Source organism: Pezoporus occidentalis, unplaced genomic scaffold, assembly GCF_034315485.1.
Source record: "Pezoporus occidentalis ecotype Australia unplaced genomic scaffold, CSIRO_AGI_Poc_V1 ctg22, whole genome shotgun sequence".
Lineage (NCBI taxonomy): Eukaryota > Metazoa > Chordata > Aves > Psittaciformes > Psittacidae > Pezoporus > Pezoporus occidentalis.
This window is the reverse complement of record NW_026914072.1, coordinates 5,538,391-5,557,914: the sequence shown is the minus strand read 5'-3', so window position 1 is coordinate 5,557,914 and position 19,524 is coordinate 5,538,391. Positions and strand designations below refer to the sequence as shown.

The 19,524-nt window shown below is 39.7% G+C and overlaps 1 long non-coding RNA gene across 1 annotated transcript; it reads left to right on the top strand.

The window, feature by feature from the left end:
* Window positions 1-899: 899 nt before the first annotated feature.
* On the top strand, window positions 900-2,589 carry LOC134164514 (uncharacterized). The gene is made up of 2 exons (XR_009965175.1): window positions 900-944; window positions 2,376-2,589. It is a non-coding gene; the product is annotated as an uncharacterized LOC134164514 (long non-coding RNA).
* Window positions 2,590-19,524: the final 16,935 nt, after the last annotated feature.

Here is a 19,524-nt window from a genome sequence, read left to right as displayed (position 1 = left end):
ATTAGTAGGGGCTGATACTTTTTCTGGATGGCTGGAAGCCCTTCCCTGTCACACCGATCAGGCGAAAGAAACAGTGAAGTGGTTGCTCAGAGAAACCATTACACGATTTGGAGTCCCTTTAGGGATATTATCAGATAGGGGCCCACACTTTGTTGCAACCATAGTACAAGAAGTTAGTAAACTATTAGGGGTATCATGGAACTTACACACCCCTTGGAGGCCTCAATCTAGAGGACAAGTAGAAAAGATGAATCAAAAAATAAAGAGACAAATCAGTAAAATATGTCAAGAGGCCAAAATAAAATGGCCACAAGCATTACCTATAGCTCTGCTAAGAATCAGAGTAAAACCCAGAAGCGAAATGTCAGTAAGCCCCTATGAGATCCTCTATGGAAAACCATACAAGGCACTGGAACCCAATCCTAATACCATTATTAAAGGGAATCAAGACATTTATAATTATGTGCTGTCTCTCGGTAGAACTTTAGCTCAACTGTGGAGCATTCTGGTGTGAAACAGACCACTAGCTTTGGAAAATCCAGTACATGACATCCAACCAGGAGATTGAGTATACGTCCGCAACTGGAATGAAGAACCATTAAAAGAACAGTGGGACGGACCATATCAAGTACTGTTAACCACGTTCACAGCAGTAAAAGTAGAAGGGGTGGATTCTTGGATACATTATACATGAGTAAAGAAAGTTCCAAAGGTTTGGGAAACACAAGTACTAAGTCCTACGAGACTAAAACTAAAATGTAAATAAGATGTCTGGATTTGTTTGCAAAACTTTAATTGTCGTTTGGTCATTAACACAGCTGACGGTTGTTCTCTTTCTAGAAATTCCTCAGAAAAGAGATGTTTTGACATGGCTCATAGGACAAGATGCGATTCTGACCTGCAAGTTCACAGACACCATTCCGGTAGGATCAATGCCAATAAGGGTAATTTGGGAAAAGGTAAATAGTCCTCCCCAATATTCAGACCTTATCTTTGACAGTAAGAAACATAGGGCTCAACTGCAGGGTAAATGGAAGTTGAAAGGTGAAGTTAAAAGGAGGCCCAATGGGCAGAACCAAAATGCAAGGGAAATAGAATTAAAATTATCAAACTTAACTTTTGAAGACCAGGGCAAATATCGATGCATTATAAAAACAAATGAAACTGTAGATTATGCAGAAAGAACATTAATTGTCAACTCTGCAGAAAATTATGGAATGAAAGCAAATCACGACTCTGCAATTGACTACAGTGAAATTGAAGTTACAGGAAAAAGAATTAAAAGATCAGTTGCATCAGTGGATGCAACACAAATAGTTCAGATATCCCGCCAAGATCCTGAAGAAAACTTAATGATAGGCCTAATCGAAGATTTTGCAAAAATGCAAAATACAAGTAAAATAACGGCATGTTTACCGATACCAAAAGCAGCCGGAGAACTGATTGAATGAGGAATAATAACGTTCTCATTTCCAGAAATTAACAAAACAATGTCAGGAGAAGGAAATGACAAAAAACATAACAGCGACGGAATATCATAAGGAAGGTATTCTGGAAACCTCCATAACAAAGTCGTTATGTGAAAAGAAACTAAACTTTCAGTTTACCTCTTATGAAGGAGGAGTTGGGAGATGTATTTATCATAAAAAAACTAAAGTAAATAGACAAGTAAAAGAAAAGGTGTGGGAATGCCAAAAGGTGAATGATTCAAAACAAAGTTGGGATACGGTCTGGTCAATGAGTATCTTACAGAAATTCCAATATGGTGGAGACACACCTTGGTGTCTTAAATGGACAGGGAAACAAAATGCAACAGGAGAAATAAACTTGCTGTCAATGAATAAGGTCAGTCAAAATACTATCAAAAATGTTCCCTGGTGGAATTGTACAAGAATTTTGGATTGTGATACTGACCCTGAAGAGATTGCAATAGTCCCAGTTAAGGTTGCTTTGATGGCTCGGTGTGCATGCCGAGGACTAAAAATAGGAGGAAAAACAATTCACGTCCCAGATAATACTATAGGCTGTAGGTATTCAACGGTGTGTAGTATGGGACACTTTGTTTGGGCAGTTAATGATGGGACCTGGACTACCCACCTATCTATGGAAGGTCCAGTTAAAGAAATTACTTTAGGATTACCCACACTCTGTCCAATTTGGAAGAAATCACCATTTAAAGGTAAGCTGAAATCCTATAAATTCAAACAAAAAGGGATATAGATGATGATGATGAAGATACTTGGCAAGAACCCTCCACAGGAGTCAAAGTAGGATGGGCTTTAGAATCCCTATTTGCCCAGGTTGCAACCTACCGAAATAGGGAAATGATTTATAATCTGATTGGTCAAACAGAGAGACTAGCCAGAATAACAAAGAAAGGATTTAGAGATTTGAAGTTGCAGTTGCAAGCAACGACTAAAATGACCTTGCAGAACAGAATGGCGTTGGACATGTTACTAATTAAAGAACATGGTGTTTGTGAATATTTGAAAGACAGACTAGACCATTGTTGTATTCATATTCCTAACGTAACTGCGAACATAGAATACGATATTTCCCAGTTGACCAAAGTAGAACAAGAAGTGGAAAGAGAGTACATTGAACAAAGTTGGATTGGAGCACTCTTCGATAGTTTGGGCCTTCACCTCACAGGATGGGTCCGTTCCCTCGTGCAAACTGTAATTGTGATACTGATTGTATTTTTATGCTATATCTGATGTATCTTTGTATCCGGAAGGAAATAGCCCAAAGCAGTGCATGGACCCATCGAATCATAGGAGCAGTAACTAGGGAACATCCAAAGTACCCCACACCTCCACCTACCTATCAGGAGACAGCTACCTAAGAGAATGAAAATACTTGCTTAAGTTAAATGAAGTATTTTCAAAGGGGGGAAATGTTAGAAAAGGGTGAAGTTTTTACAATAAAATAATCATATAAAATAGTAAAATGATTATATTTGAGAAATTTATAAATCAATAGTGAGGCTTTGTATTTTAGAAGATGTTGTAACTTTGCCATTTTGCATCATAGTTACTCTATAACTAAATGTTACAATGGTAGTCTTGGTAGCAAGAGCTAACATAACTATATATGGTGAGGGGAGTATGGGTGCATTTCCTTGGCCAAACCTAAACATCACTATCAGCTCTGTTCCCAAGGAAGTATGTATTGTAAAACTCTACCCAAGCAGAACCTATGTTTAAGATAGCCAAAAGGACATACCAGAGGCAGTCAAGGGAAGATAAGAAAATGCTAGTGTCCACACAATGGTTGGGATGTATCCAAAGAACAGAAATGTGAAAAGGACAAGCCGAGGAAGACTTCTTACTTCATCCAAGGAAGACTTACTTCATCAGGGCGACCACCAGAGGCGGCTGCGCAAGCGCAAAAGAGGCTGATGTAATAGACTGATGTAGCAATCCTTGATGCAGATGTATTTAGTCAGTGATGTAATCTGTGTTGAATATGCATTAGTTACGAAATTTTTAGTGTATAAATTGCGAACGCGATGTGACAAGGGCGAAGCCAGATTTGGGCGCGTGCCCCTGGTTTCCCAGTGCTGCAATAAAGCACCTCATATAACCATTCCGGTGGTTATGTGTCAGTTCTTACGCTAACATTGGCACCCAGAAATACTTCTCCAGCATTACATGACTAACCAGAAACAGACTAAAATTCACACCTATACCTAGACTATTTTTGTGATTTAATTTACCAAATCAAGACTAAACCAATGTGACTCAATCAAAAGGAGGTAACAGGCAGTCACAACCTCATTTTGTTTGCATTTACTTTTGCAACATTTAACAAGTCTACACTTTGACAGCACTGCTGTCATACACACAGAAATACTTCTAAGAAATAAGTATGTCCAAGCACTTTCTGCATGTCATTATAATGTGTATAGGTTTTGAAAATGCAAGCTGCAGCTTCCACATATGCAGGGGAAATGCAGGGACCCACCCAGTTCATAGCCCTAGGGAACTTGGCAGTTCACAGGAGCAGTATCATAAGATACTTACAGTGACAAACTGGCACCTCTGAGGCAAATACTAATGAAACAATGTGAGAACAGTGCCCACAGGGCTCAGGATCTTCGACAGGTATTTTAAGAGAAACCTATGATCTCTGGTATCAAAAGCCACAGGAAGATCAGTAAGAATTAAAATTGACAATGTGCCAGAATCCACCTACTATAAAACAGAAGGTCACTGCAAATCCTCATTAAAGCTGTCTGACTGCTTTGGCCTGACCGAAATTTTTCAAAGTTTATTATTACCATGAAGGTGAGGGCTGCAGTTGCCCTGCCACAACCTTTTTCCAGGACCTTTGCTAGAAAGGTATATTTGAAATAAGGTGCAAAAAGCAGCAAAAGGCTGCTTAATCAACTCTCCGATCTCCAGAGAAGAAGAAACTCTTACAGATGCCAAAGAGGTGTTAATGATAGCTATTATAAAAGGGAACTGTTACAGTATATCTTCCAAGAACTGCTACAAAAGCCTGGCTGGCAAAAGATCAAGAAAACAGCTTGCAAGTGCAGGATCATATCTATAATAAAAGTACAATGTGACAGGTTTAAAATCCATAAACTATGCTGAAGTACATAGTTCAGAGTCCCAATGACCCAGCTGGAACTGAAGTTGTTGAAAGCCTTGGTGTTTAACCACCACAGGAAAAGACCCCAAAGCCTTCTCTCATCTTCTCACGTCTCTCCACTAGACCTTATGCCAGGAACTGCAGCAGCCCAGATTGCTTCTCTGTAATCAGCTGGTTTTCACCAGCATGCTTGGAAAAATTCAACAGTTGTTAATTGCGAAGAATATTCTACCATAAAAAAGCAGTAACATCAAACGCCACAAAACAAAACCACCAAGCCTACCACAGCTGCTTTAAACAGCGGGACATGCTAAGCATCTGGGAGTATGAAGATGGCAATGATGATCTCACATGAGCTTCCCTGGACTTTATGGCAATATTTTATTAGGCCACATAGCCATCCATTCATGGAAGTACACTGTTCCTCTTGTCTCTTCACCTGTGCTCACCACATTCACTGTGTTTATCCCTGTCCCATGCACAGCTAGAAAGACTTTCCATTTAACCTTGTTTACAGCTGTGATTTAAGTGAAAAACTTCACAGATGTTACACTCTGTTAGCACAGAGTTTACATCTCCCTTGTAGTACTCTGTATCAACCAGACATTTGGGCAAAGATACTTAAAGGCAAGCAGTTAAAAAACGGAAAATCCATTGTATCCAAAGCTTGGCTTTGCTTTGCTTGATTTTTAAACTTAAAACTTGCCCTAACTTAGCTGTGGCTGAACCAGAACATAGATGAAAGCAGATCTGTAAATATGAAAAGAAAGAAAACACAGAAATAAGCCTCACCCCTCAGTTTGAAGTAGTATCTTGGTAAAGTCACTATCTTTCTAGGTCAGAAATCAGATAGAAAATCTGGAAACATTATCAGATGATTGCTCCTTCAGTTCCAGTAGAGTGTCACTGTATTCACAAACCCCAGCCAAATAAAAAAAGTATCCCAACAATCCAAAACTCCCCCCCATCAATCTTGAAGGATGACTTCAGAAGCAGCATTTCAGTACTAGCCTTCTGGTTAAGTCTGAGAAGGATTAGCATTTATTCACATCTTTGGCAACCTTGCTTCTTTGGAATGTTATTGAGCATTTTGTGCACTAGAAGTTAATACAGTGCTTCCCCATGGCATTTCAACTGGGCCAAGGTCAGACCACATTTGATCCTACTAAACTTTTTTTTTTTTTTCAGATATGGTAAACATACCACTACCAAATATTTGTAATAACAGAAAGTAGCTGTATGTAAACACAATCCTGTATGGAAGCTATTGGGAAAGGAGCATGTACTCATACTCAAGTCCTGAAGAATAAACTGGTGAGGAGGGCATTCTGATCTCTTGAAAGGAGCAATAATGGTGGCTGGAAGTGGTGGCATATGACAATGAATGCCATTAGAGGAACAAGCAGATTTCAGAAGAGATGGAGGGAAGGAGATGCCCTAATACATCATATATATATATATGCACACACACATACACAAAAAGTTCGGCAATCATGGAATCTACTGAAAGAAATGGTTGAGTTCTTTGTAAAGCCCCTGGTGAGATTATTAGTGAATGGACAACAAGGGAATCAACAGTGTCATGGGTCATCAGTGACACATGAAGGAGAAATGGGGAAAAGCAAATAACAGCAGAAAACAACAGCCCACATTTCAGTTCTTGGCTATCTCCAATATTAAAGGAAAAAACAAAAGATAAATTCTGGGTCAAATCTGTGACCTAACATAACATTCTCCCTACAAGAGCAACTGGTGCCAAAGCTCCAGACGAACAGCATGATAACTACAGTATAATAAAAGCATTAACAAAAACTTTAAACACTTTCTTCTAAAGTGGCTTCCCTCAGAAGCAAAATACAGCAGTGCATTGCATGTGTGCTGAACACAGTGATGACAGGTACACAAATCACACCATAGACATGCTGTGAGCTTATTTTTCTGAAATGGAGATGTAGGTCCCTGATCTGGAATCTAGAAACATGAAACTTTGCAACAGAGTTATAAAATCCATCACAGCTCTCACACAGAGCCAGGTCCATATTTCAGTTCTATAGATCTGGATGTGAAGAATATATAGAGACAACAAATCTAGTTAAGGGGAGGGGAATCAAACAGATGGGTATCTTCAAATTCTCACCACGAGAAGAATATAAAGTATGTAAAATGCAGTTTCTGTGCCTGCGTTTTCAGTTCAACTACTCTATGCTTGACTACAGGCTATCATGATAAAGGATATTTTGTTTTAAATGCATTCATTCATTAGGAGGTTTTGGAAAAAAAAATAGTCTGAAGTCTTTGAATGATGTTGCTTGAAGTTCCCTGAAGTTTTGTCTACGCACAGAATCTCATCACTTATATCACAAGAAACACAGAAGGATACAGAATTACCTAATTCCACGGCTTCATCCCAAGGAATAAATCTGCTGGAACCCTGCAGTTTTCCAATACACAAGTCCTCTTAAAGCACAATCTGTTGCTTAGATGTCCACATATAAATCAACCGATATTTCCTGATATAATTTCACCTAAGAATTATGTCTGAAACTTTTCTAGCAATATTGTTTACATAATTACCCTTTTGCATGCATGCAGGAATTCTCAAAAAGATCAGTTAATTAGCAATACCCGTGGAAACAAAACATATTTCACATCTCAACGTTTTCAAATAGTGAGGAAAGCTCAGGGTTTTCACCTGTTTTCATAGCAGCAGGAGCCTGGGGCGTGGTCATCTGAAAGATCACATGGGGATTCAGATACAAACAATCATCTGCTTACTCAACAGACAGGCATTCCACCACCCCCAGTTTAACTGCCCTGCCATGGCACACAGATAACTGGGCATGGTGTCAGTATTTCTGTTAATGAACGGAGCAGGAGTGTGACTGCCAATAGGAGCAGGACACATGGCAGAGATCAAGCCTCCAGTGCCTGGCTGTGCCTTCACGGTGAGGTTTAAACTGATTAGCAATTTTGGAGACAGAATTTTCTCCAGGTCAGCTTACAATGTCAGACTAATTAAAACACAACCTGGAGGAATTTCTGTTTCCCATAATCATCTGTGAATTTCATTTGTCACAAATCCAGGTACGCAGAGGCCAGAACCCAATATTAGTCAAGAAACCTAAGACGCTGTGTTATGTAGCAAAATGCTAAATGCTGCACATATATCTTGAGCCCATTACAGAGACAGAAACAGCTGTGAAGCTGGGCTGCAGATGCTGTGTGGACCTTTCAGGAGTCAGTATTTGTCACATGGTTTCCTGACACTGAGAGAGACTGTACTTGGGCAATAGTGCTGTGCTTCCAACTTTACACCACAAGCTTCTCTTTGTTGCACAGATCAAAAGAGAAATTGAAACAAATACAGAAGTGCAGAAGCTAAGAATCACATAAACAAGCTTACCTCTGACTCAAGTAGAAAGCAAATTATAACCTTCTCCTTGCCACCAACATGTATTTACAATCTGGTCCACAGAAGAAAACATTCTACCTTTCCCTTCAAAAAACATATACTCCAAATTTAGGAGATAAGAAGCAGGCAAGATATCAACATATCATTGGTTATGCAAATAGAAGGCATTTCAGATACCAGGATCAGGAGACAATACGGGAAAGAATTTACATAAACCAAAATAAATCAGAATGAAGAAAAATCCATCCTGGTAGAAGTTCAGTCATTTTTACATGAATATATGTATGTTTTGATAAGATAAAGAAGATGTAGTTACATTTTTCACGGGCAGAATGTATTTTCATTTGTCCATAAACTGCAAGCCAAATGGGAGCAAAGACACTGCTTGCCTGGAAGCTTCCCAAATACATTTTTCCTGAAGTAGCAATGTACATCAATAATATTTTTCCTAGTCTTTTATTTCTCACTTGCTAGTAATTACTTTATATCCTACACATCAGCATTTCATCATCATAAAGACACATGCAGACCCAAAATAAGCTCCTACTTTAGCACAGCATTTAAGCACATGTTGAATTTAAGTATCAGTAGGTTCAGCTGGGCTGTTTAAATGCTCAAATCTTCCTTCTGATTTCTGAATTGAGACTTACACGGTAGGATCACTGAGAACAAGATACCCCTGAGCACATACCTTACCTGGTCATCGCAACTGAGGCTCATGGCTGGGTCTGACCCTGTCACCTCCAGACTGCTTTTGCAAGTAGCTAAGCACCCTCATTTGTGCAGAAGCAGAGTAAATGCCAAAACACCCTCATACTGAGGAGGGAAAAGACGCTCCTCCTCCAACAAAAACTACTACTGTACTGATCCTATACAACAAACAGCAGGAACGTTTAGCTATAACATTAAGAAATACTATTAGGAGTGTCCAGGGTTGTGTGAAAGAAATGCTGAAGCATAAAAACTTGACACAAATAAAGGAGCAAAGGAACTGTCATAATGGACAAGACCAATTCCATACTTCTTCTCCAATAACATACAGTGTTAGATATATCACAAAGAAATATGTAAAACACCCTGGCCTGGGCAATTAACTACAGTGAAAATCTCAGTGTAACCCTTAACATTTAAAGGCTGACGTTGACTTAGAGCATAAGAGTTTCTCTTTTACTCTTGGAACTCTGAGACATGCCTGGCTGGGCTCTTCCATGCTCCACAAAAGAAGAAGGCAGCATATTAGTTAAAAAAGGCTCAGGGAGAAAACAAGTATATATATTAAGATAAAAAAGCTGATAAAGAATATTCTGCCTCAAAGTTCATGCCAAGCAGCAGCAAGAACAACACGATGTTAATAACAGGTATTTTCAACCTCGGGTCAAGGATACTTGCTATATGCTCTGTCAATACACTGTTAAACATGATTGATTTGTTCCAGTGACAGATAATCTATTATGCGCTCATACTCCGACCCTACTAAATCAAAGATAGTTTGTCTAGCAGAACAAAATGACACAAAATAGGAGACAGCACAAAGACAAAGTAGTAGCTTCCTTTTCACCCTGCTTATCCTTCTGAGAGAAAGAAACCAACATACAGCAAAATGTTTAGAAAGCTGGAAAATTCATATCTTTCTGGAAGATGCAGTATATATACTGATGAGACAGAAGCAACAGAAGTCCTAGAAAAATGTCAGAGAGTTGCAAATAGGCTAAGCATAAAGAACATACATGGGAAAGTAAGCTTGCTCTCAGAGTCAAGGTGTGTGGATATATTTATATAAACCCTTCGGGTGGGAGAATAGAACCAGGCTTACCCTTTGTCATCCCCTACAGTGCAAGGGGGGGGATAAATAAATTATATTCTCTCAGAGTATCGATTAGCACAGCTTACATGCTTTTCTGTTATTGCCTGGGATAGACTTGCAGCTTCCATTTTATTCTCCCTCCTACTCTTTCGTTATTGGATGTGGGTATCTGCCTACAGACATACTGCAGGCAGATATCCATATCTTCTTACTACATGTATTCCAACACTGATAGCCTAAAGCTAAAGCCTGCTGAGTGCCTAACGCCAGCACAATCCACAAGTCCATACGAAAATGGAGTGCATTCATACCCTTTCACTGTTCACCCTTAATAACCTGATTTTTGCAGTATCAGTTGTTCACAGATTTCTGTGAAGCAAATGATCTCCATTACTCTGTCATCCAGACACCTTTTGTTGGTCACAGTGACTGAAGAGAAACAGACATCAAATATAAAGAAATAGCAGGGACATTAGGGACAAATTTTTCCCTGTGAGGGTGGTGAGACACTGGCAGAGGTTGCCCAGAGAAACTGTGGCTGTCCCATCCCTGGCAGTGTTCAAGGCCAGGTTGGACAGGGCTTGGAGCAACCTGGTCTAGAGAAAGGCACCGCTGCTTGTGGCAGGCAGTTGGAACTGGGTGAGCTTTAAGGTACCTTCCAACCCAAACCAGCCTGTGAATCTACGATAAAATTGGAAGACATGCCCTGTGTACATATGGAGCATGAAGTTGAACATGAACACTCTGCTGAGTGGCGTGCCTACTCTACAACCATCCATTTTGATACAGATTATGGAACAATAGCTACTTACCCTGAGATGGATAAAAGTGCAACAGGCAGAAAAAAAAAAGGACTGTAAAGACAACTTCAGTGTGTGATTATAGCTGTGCCCCTGACTACAAGCATTGTATAGATTCTCCATCCAGTTCTTCCAGTCTGCGACTAGAGGGATGTGCTGCTGTTAGCCTACCTCTGAACTGGACTGTCCATAGCACACCAACCAATAGTTTCGCAGCTGCACAAATCTATTCCTGGCTGTACTGAAGCACTTGATTGCTATGCAGGGGTGTAAAGGGTTATTAAATAAAATCTCCCCCTCAGGCCTTTTTCTTTCAAAGGTCTACATCGCATGGGCCAAAACTAATTTTCTCATCCAACCACATCTAGTGAGAATAGCTCAGTCATATAGAGAAGCTGCAGAATATTTGACAAGGACAAAAATCTTTGGAGAACAGTGAAATATTCACCTGGAGATAGTGTTCATCCCCCTCGCCATTTAATATGGGACAGAAATAAGTGGGTCACCCAGCATCAGACAGTAAATAAATGATATTTTACATTCTATTGTGCAAGTACAGTACCTATGAATTCAATGCAGAGTTGTTTTATCAAAGCCAAGTAGCCTGCAGATACTCTGGTGTTTCTTCAGCTTTATTATTCCCTTGCTTTACAGTATACACACATAGATATTCTTTTTTTGTTGTTTTCTTTAATAAAGTAAGTATACTGCAGCTGTGTATAATTTTTCTCCTCAAGCTTTGCAAAGTGTCATCAAAGCAAGGGATGAAAAAAGCCCACCAGAGTAGTAGTGATGGTGACCTATTTCCCTTATGTGCAGCCAGCAGAATCAAATTTACTTCAGCTTTAAATGCATTGCTAGTTTGAAAAATTTAACACAAGCTATTTTTCCTTCTTTTAATATAGAAACCATTAATAGGTAGTATTTACAAATTCCTTCCAGCCTTCACAGCATCTCCAATATGCAAACTTTGATATTCTTGCATAGGCTGAACTAAGGAAGACCTCTCAAGAAATACATATGGATCAGACCTTGAGCTTGTACAAACCTGCGTATCTTCAGGGGTTTAAGGAAACCATTTCAGCTTAATCTGGCTGAGGAAATGGCCCACAGCTTTAAAATTTATTTATTTTTATACTCTGACACTTTGCATACCAACTTTAAGTATCCCATTTTATGCACCACTGAATTAAACTTAGAAATACCTTTATGAGGGGGGGGAAAGAATTATTCTCAATTTGTACACAAAGTGTAAGGGAATTCTGTGCTTGCTTCAGGTTACACAAGAAGTCAAGACCGACCATAAAAGATTGTATTTCTTGACAGTGAATCTTTTATCTGACCAAAAAGCCATCCTGTCCTCCACTTATAAATAAATCACATGTAGATTTTGACCATACAGGGACACATGTTCAGCTGGCACTACTGAGCACAGCTATTTTGATGTCAGCATAGTCATGCTCCATTTCACTAGTTGATCTGATCCAGTGTTTATTTACCTGAAAAATGACTGAACACATGAGAAATAGAAAGCTTAAAACAAATGTAAGGCATGTTTTATGGTCAATCTAAAATTTATCTCATTACCAGTGAAGAGTGTTCCCCCCCCAAAGAAAAAAGCTTAAATTCAAACAATTTAATCCCACGAAACTTTCCCTTCCTCCCGCAAAGCAGTAGAAGTCATGTGGTGGTGATACTATTTATCTACAGTGGTGATACTATATTTACTGTATGGTTAATAACTTTGGTGTGCCTGAGAGGCAAAGAGAGAGAAAAATGGTCTCATCACACTGAGTAAAGGGTAATTTGAGAATGATACCTACTGTCAGCTTTAGCAATGCAATGAAACTTAGCCATTTTTATTCACATATGTTCACTTCACTGAAACTGTAAACAGAAGACCAGATCATGCCTGACTCAATGGACAGCAGTCAGAGGATACAAATTGCAGGCTATTTCTTGTAACAGGCATAGAAAAAACACATGAAGAAAACAGAGTGCCTGAGTATGATATAAATGGAGAATGGATACATGAGCTCTCTGCCTCTTAATCAGTCCTTCAGGTCAAAACTACATGGAATTGTTCTGCGTTTGCTGGCTGAAGCCATATCCTACCCCAAATGCACCATTTTCAGGAAAGGCTTACATCACAAGCAGATGTTTCTTTTTACCACCACCACCAATAATAGTAACAACTATAAGCATCACAACAAAAGGCATAGTCGCTTGGAAGTAGGTCACTCCTGCTAAATAATTATAATACATAATATGTGTACTAGTAAATGTCAGTAATATTTGAGGTATGAATATGCCAACCCACAACCAATTATAGAATCCCAGGCTGGTTTGGGTTGGAGGGGACCTTAAAGCTCATCCAGTTCCAATCAACCCCCTGCCATGGGCAGGGACACCTTCCACTAGACCAGGTTGCTCCAAGTGCTGTCCAGCCTGGCCTTGAACACTGCCAGGGATGGGGCAACCAGTGCCCCAGCGTATCTGCCCTCCAGCCCTGTTACTCCAAAAGCAACACCTGAGAAAGAAACCCAGCTACTGTGCCTTTCACTGTATGCAAAGGGACTAATGAACTCATATTTGAAATAACTCAAAGCCATTGAGGCTTTAGTGCAGTCATATATTAAGCTACAAGTATATCATCTTCTGGCCAAGAAGACTTCAACACAAGAGTCATTAAACTGTAAAATCTTTATTAAGTGGCCAGAGGAGTTGCTTTATACTTGCCCTTGTACATGGCCCTCTGCACTCTCACAGCCCACTGAAGTACTTGCTTAAATCCCAAGCTCATGCCAAAGAACATATATATTTTCAGTGTGTGCCCACCCAGAAAAGGAGCTGTATTTACGCATTTGGGAACCATCAGGACAAATATGATGGAGACTTCAAAAACACAGCTAACCAGCCAGAAAAAGACCACTGAAATACATAGAACCATAGAATCCCCAGCTGGTTTGGGTTGGAAGGCGCCTTAAAGCTCACCCAGTTCCAACCCCCTGCCATGGGCAGGGACACTTTCTGCTAGACCAGGCTGCTCCAAGCCCTGTCCAACCTGGCCTTGAACACTGCCAGGGCTGGGGCAGCCACAGCTTCTCTGGGCAACCTGTGCCAGGGCCTCAGCACCCTCACAGGGAGAAACTTCTTCCTTGTGTCCAATCTAAACCTCCCTTGTTTACCAGCCACCCTTGCCTCCACCACACCCGGGGCAGGAGTGGGCGAGAGGCGGCCCGGCCCAGTGCGGCGGTTGCCGGGGCGCAGACGCCATCTGGAGGCGGCTGTGGGCGTCGCCTCTAATGAGGGGAAACCCCTTGCCTGTAGTGAAATAAATCTTCAGGGCCGATTAAGATCCAGGCAAATAAAACACGTTTCCTTACTTCCCTAAAGGGAGGGGGTAAAGGGCGGCAAGGCCTTCCCTAGCCTCCACAGGGAGCAAATGGCGGCTTCCTGCCCGCTGTTGCCGCCTGGGTGTCTCTGCAGCTTGGAAAATCAGCATTTTTGACACTTCCCTGAAATTGTTGGGTCTTCCCATCAGTTGAATGGTCCGACAAAATGTTGGTCGGGAACAGAAGATTCTGGGGAATGACAGAGCATCATTTTGCTAACAGTTACCCTCCTCCCTGGCCCATGATTGCTCTGGCTGTTTATAGAACAACAAACGCAAGGGATATTACAGTAAAACATGATTTAAAGAGCAGGAAGTCCTGAGCTGCATAACAGTCCCATTGTGGAAGGCCCAGGGAGCTGCATCCACAGGGTGTGGAGAGATCAGCTCTGATCAGGCGGGGATCAGAGGCATGAGAAGCAGAGAGAATAGCAACTTGGTCGAGAGCCATGCTGATTTGATCAGCTGCTTTAGTAGAGTTATAGCACGTACCTGGTTTCTGCACTCCACAGAGATGCTCTCCAGAGTTGTTTCTTTTGTATACTCCAGCATTCAGCATGTTTGGGCCTTCATACCACCTCCTATTCCAATAATAAAAAATGACTAATGAAGACTGAAGCATCATTTAAATGCTGCATTGGTCTTGTACAAGATGGAGGCAGAGCATGGCTCAGTCCCCCTGTTCACCACACAGCAATTAAAAGAAAAGAAGAAAGGATTTGTGTTGGCTCCTAACAGTACTTTCTTTTTGGTTTTAAAAGCTCCCTTTCTCTGTACAATCATCATAGGCCACTCTGCTGTATTTTCCATGTGAGTTTTAGTTGCAAGCATAAGGCAAAAATCTATAATGATCATTATCCTGTATCTTAGGGACTGTGAACAAAAAGACTGCTGTCACATTATTGAGCTTAGTGGCTCTAAGCATTCTTGGCGTTTTGTGTGTGCTGTTACAGAAATGAAATATTAGAGTAGCAAATACTATTTCCTGACACATTTAAAAATATCTACATGTAATATGCTTGTGTTCCCTAGTACTGTCCCTTGATATGTTTCAGAAATACACTACTGCATTTCCTGTCATCTTAATCACAGTTGTAGATTTTAACACACTATAGAGAATCTTACAAGTACTATGATCAATATAAAACCAGTTTGAATCCCACCTGGCTTTTTTTTTTTTCTTAAAAAAACAATCTTTCATGTCTTGTGGTCTTCCTCCTGAGCCCACTTCTGCAAGTTGCAGAATGGCAGAACCTCTTAAGATTGAAATGGAAAGGAGCTAAATAAACTAATCTCTGTCTATTCAGGCATCATTGCCATGAAATAAATAACAAAAATATCAGAAGGAATTTGTACAGTTTCCTGACTTCTTGTAGGTACCCAGGACCAAAGGCATGCTCTTTTCCCTACAGAAAAAAGCTACATTTATTATCAGAAACAAATTTAAATAGCACCTTAAAGCAATAGCTTTAATTTAATAAAACTAATAAAGTAGATTTAGTTTAATAAAATCTACTGTACAAATTAAATATTATTAAGAATATGTTACATATAGATATATTAAACATGCCAATATATTAAGGTTTCATATTTCTTTAAAGACGTACAGAATCAGACACTAAATCAGAGTAGCTGGAGCTCTGAAGGAAGGTTCAATTTCTGCTTGAACTTGATAAATGAATAATTTTTATTCATGGCATCTTATGGAATGTGACTTTTCTTTGGATTAAAAATTTTGTATAAATTTAGTGCATCCAAAGTAGTCAAGTACTGTAAATAAAAATCCACCAGAAGTTCTGCCAAGCAACTTGCTTCTTGGCTACACTGCCTCCTCTATTTTAATCTTGTTCCTGAATTAATCTCTGTAAGTAATTTTGAGTTGTACACTGATTTTTTTTTTTTTGAAAGTTCAGTAAGTATACTAATTTTTTTAAACACATTATTTGGACTTCATACTCAAATGCTGACTGTGTAAGGACACGTGTGCACTTTACACAATGTGAACCGATTACAGTGGAACTGTTTCTGGAACTAAATCTAAACCAAATGAACCATTAAAGCCTCCCTCCTCCAATTATTTCACTAGGTTTTAAATTACACCTAGTGTGCAAGTATTAACCAGATCTGCAAGTCTTTTCAGACAGAAGTCCCAATTCTGTGCTTGATTTTAAGACACTTAGAAGATGATGCCTAGGTAGGTACACGCTTAATATCAAATGTGTGATCTTACTATTCTTACTGATTCATTGTATATAAACAATTTAATTATTTCCTTATTTTAAAATACTTTACTATTCAAGGGCAGTAAGGTAACAGCTAGTACAAAAAACTGGGCAGGAGTCAGGCTGATTTTACAAGTGTGACTCGACTATTGCTTGGTTATTAGGTCCATGACACCATTGCTTTCCATCACCTTATCTCATCTTTCTAGATTTCCTTTGCAAATATTATATGCTTTGTATCTGGAGCCAGAGTCAACTTGATAAAGCAGTTCTAATGTTTTGTAAGCTAAGCTGTACAAAACTCCATCTCAAAAGAAAAAGTTTAAATAGTAAAGGATATATATATTGTAGCTACGCAGCTACAATAGCACAGAAATATGTTACATCCATGCCAAATTTAGTTACAACTAGGATTAATAATCACATAATGAAGACATAAAAAATGGAGAAATCAATTTTGTGGCAAAGAAACCAACCACTTTTAGTCTGCCTCGTATAGTATTTTTGAAAACCTAGAAAAGACTGCCTATAGATCCTGCAGTAAATCTGGGTGGCATATGGCAAAAATAAATAAATAGCATGTATTAAGACATTAAAATTATTCCCCAATATAAAAAGCATGCATTTATTGATAATTTTTGATTTATCCTCAAAAGCCTTGCTCATAAGAGAAAGTGCACTACTGATTCTCATGATTTAAATATTATTACTTCTATAAATGAAAGTTAATTATGTGGGGATAAAAACCCCAAAGGGTAGATTTCATTGTTCTTCATTTCATTAAACAACACATATTATGTATGGTTATTTGAAAAAAATCACTAAACAATGCTGTTATTCAGTTAATACACCACAGGAAAATTAAAGCAGTAAGATTATGATTCAGCAGCTTCCTAATTTAACTGCACTGGCAAAAAGTGATACACTTGCATTCTCTTTCTGGTGGGAGTCATTCTCTTAACCACTTTAACGATAAAATACTTGGAGAATACCTTTGAATGTGTATACAAGTGTGCCAAGGTCTTCACTGCCCACACCTCAGGGTAGACAGTAACTGACTCTAAAAATGCACACATAATTTTACTTGGACATTGTTTTATATGTACTGGTGTCTCCTATTTTCTATAGAGAAATCTGTATCATTCCATTTTATCAGCCTAGTATAAAAGTTTATGTCCAATAAAACTACGCTGTAATGAGTGCAAATCTCTACATCCTAACTCCTTGAAAGCAATTGTTCTAAAAAGACAGCAAGATGATAAGTTTTCCAAAATGAGAAACCACATTTCCTCCTGTTGTGTCTATATAAAGTTTCATGTTTTATGCCTGGGAAATTTCAGGAAATCTCTTTTCCTTTGGATGGCCCAGCCTTCCATGCTTCATTACAGAAACTCCTCTTATTAAAACTACTCTCATTCATAATTTTTAAAAAGTTCAAAAGACTGGGCCTCACTCTCTTCTTAGTTACATTACAGTAACCCCATCAACTTCAATAATCGTATAATAGTATGAAGATCAGAGACTTATCATTGTCCACTTGCTGCTATCTCCATAATAAAACACTGTGGGCATCAAGTTTAGCTTTTTTCTGTAGAAAACGATTTCTCTTTAATACTTTTAATAATGAGATCTAATAAGGTAAGAATCAAAGTGACTTTTAAGAACTTCTTATTTGTTCCCTTTTGATTAATATTTTTTCTTAATCTACCCTCAAAAATTTAACCAAAATCTGAAATAATGAGATCAAAACTATTTAAATTAAAACACATGTCTATGATTATTGAGTTTTATCTGCTTAAATCATACTAAATAAGTCAAGCGGAAGAGCCATAGCTTCCAGCCTAGCCTTTTGTGTATTTGGAATAGCTTTATCAAGCCTGCAAATTGAATTAAAGTACATGAAAATTTTATTCTTAATGCATAAAACCAATTATGCCATTCCCTTACCACATTTCAGTTGCATTTTGAAAATCAATGTGTGTTATCTACAGTAGTGAGACATGCTGTAAATTCTAGTTCTCCAGTCTTTAGAAAAGATATATCATGTTAGAATCATAGAATAGTTAGGGTTGGAAAGGACCTTAAGATCATCTAGTTCCAATCACCCTGCCATGGACAGGGACACCTCACACTAAACCATCTCACCCAAGGCTTCATACAACCTGGCCTTGAACACTGCCAGTGATGGAGCATTCACAACCTCCATGGGCAAACTATTCCAGTGCCTCACCACCCTAACAGGAAAGAATTTCCTCCATATATCCAATCTAAACTTCCACTGTTTAAGTTTTAAACTGTTACCCCTTATCCTACAGTCCCTAATGAAGAGTCCATCCCCAGCATCCCTATAGCCCCCCTTCAGACACTGGAAGGCTGCTATGAGGTCTCCACGCAGCCTTCTCTTCTCCAGGCTGAACAGCCACAACTTTCTCAGCCTGTCTTCATACGGGAGGTGCTCCAGTCCCCTGATCATCCTCATGGCCCTCCTCTGGACTTGTTCCAACAGTTCCATGTCCTTTTTATGTTGAGGACACCAGAACTGCACACAATACTCCAGGTGAGGTCTCACAATAGCAGAGTAAAGGGGCAGGATCACCTCCTTTGACCTGCTGGTCACGCTCCTTTTGATGCAGCCCAGGATACGGTTGGCTTTCTGGGCTGTTAGTGCACACTGACGGCTCATGTTCATTTTCTCATCGACCAACACCCCAAGTCCTTCCCTGCAGGGCTGCTCTGAATCTCTTCTCTGTCCAACCTGTAGCTGTGCCTGGGATTGCTCTGACCCAGGTGTAGGACCTTGCACTTGGCATGGTTAAACTTCATGCGGTTGGCATCAGCCCACCTCACAAGCGTGTCAAGGTCCCTCTGGATGGCATTCCTTCTCTTCAGCGTATCAACTGAACCACACAGCTTGGTGTCATCGGCAAACTTGCTGAGGGCACACTCAATCCCACTGCCCATGTCAGTGACAAAGATGTTGAACAAGACAGGTCCCAACACCAATCGCTGAGAGACACCACTCGTTACTGGTCTCCAGCTGGACATTGAGCCATTGACCACAACTCTTTGTGTGCGGCCACCCAGCCAGTTCTTTATCCACCGAGTGGTCCATCCATCAAATTGATGTCTCTCCAATTTAGAGGCAAGGATGTCATGCGGGACAGTGTCGGATGCTTTCCACAAGTCCAGGTAGATGACATCAACAGCTCTACCCCTGTCCATCGGATCTGTAGCCCCACCATAGAAGGCCACTAGATTGGTCAGGCAGGATTTTCCCTTAGTGAAGACATGCT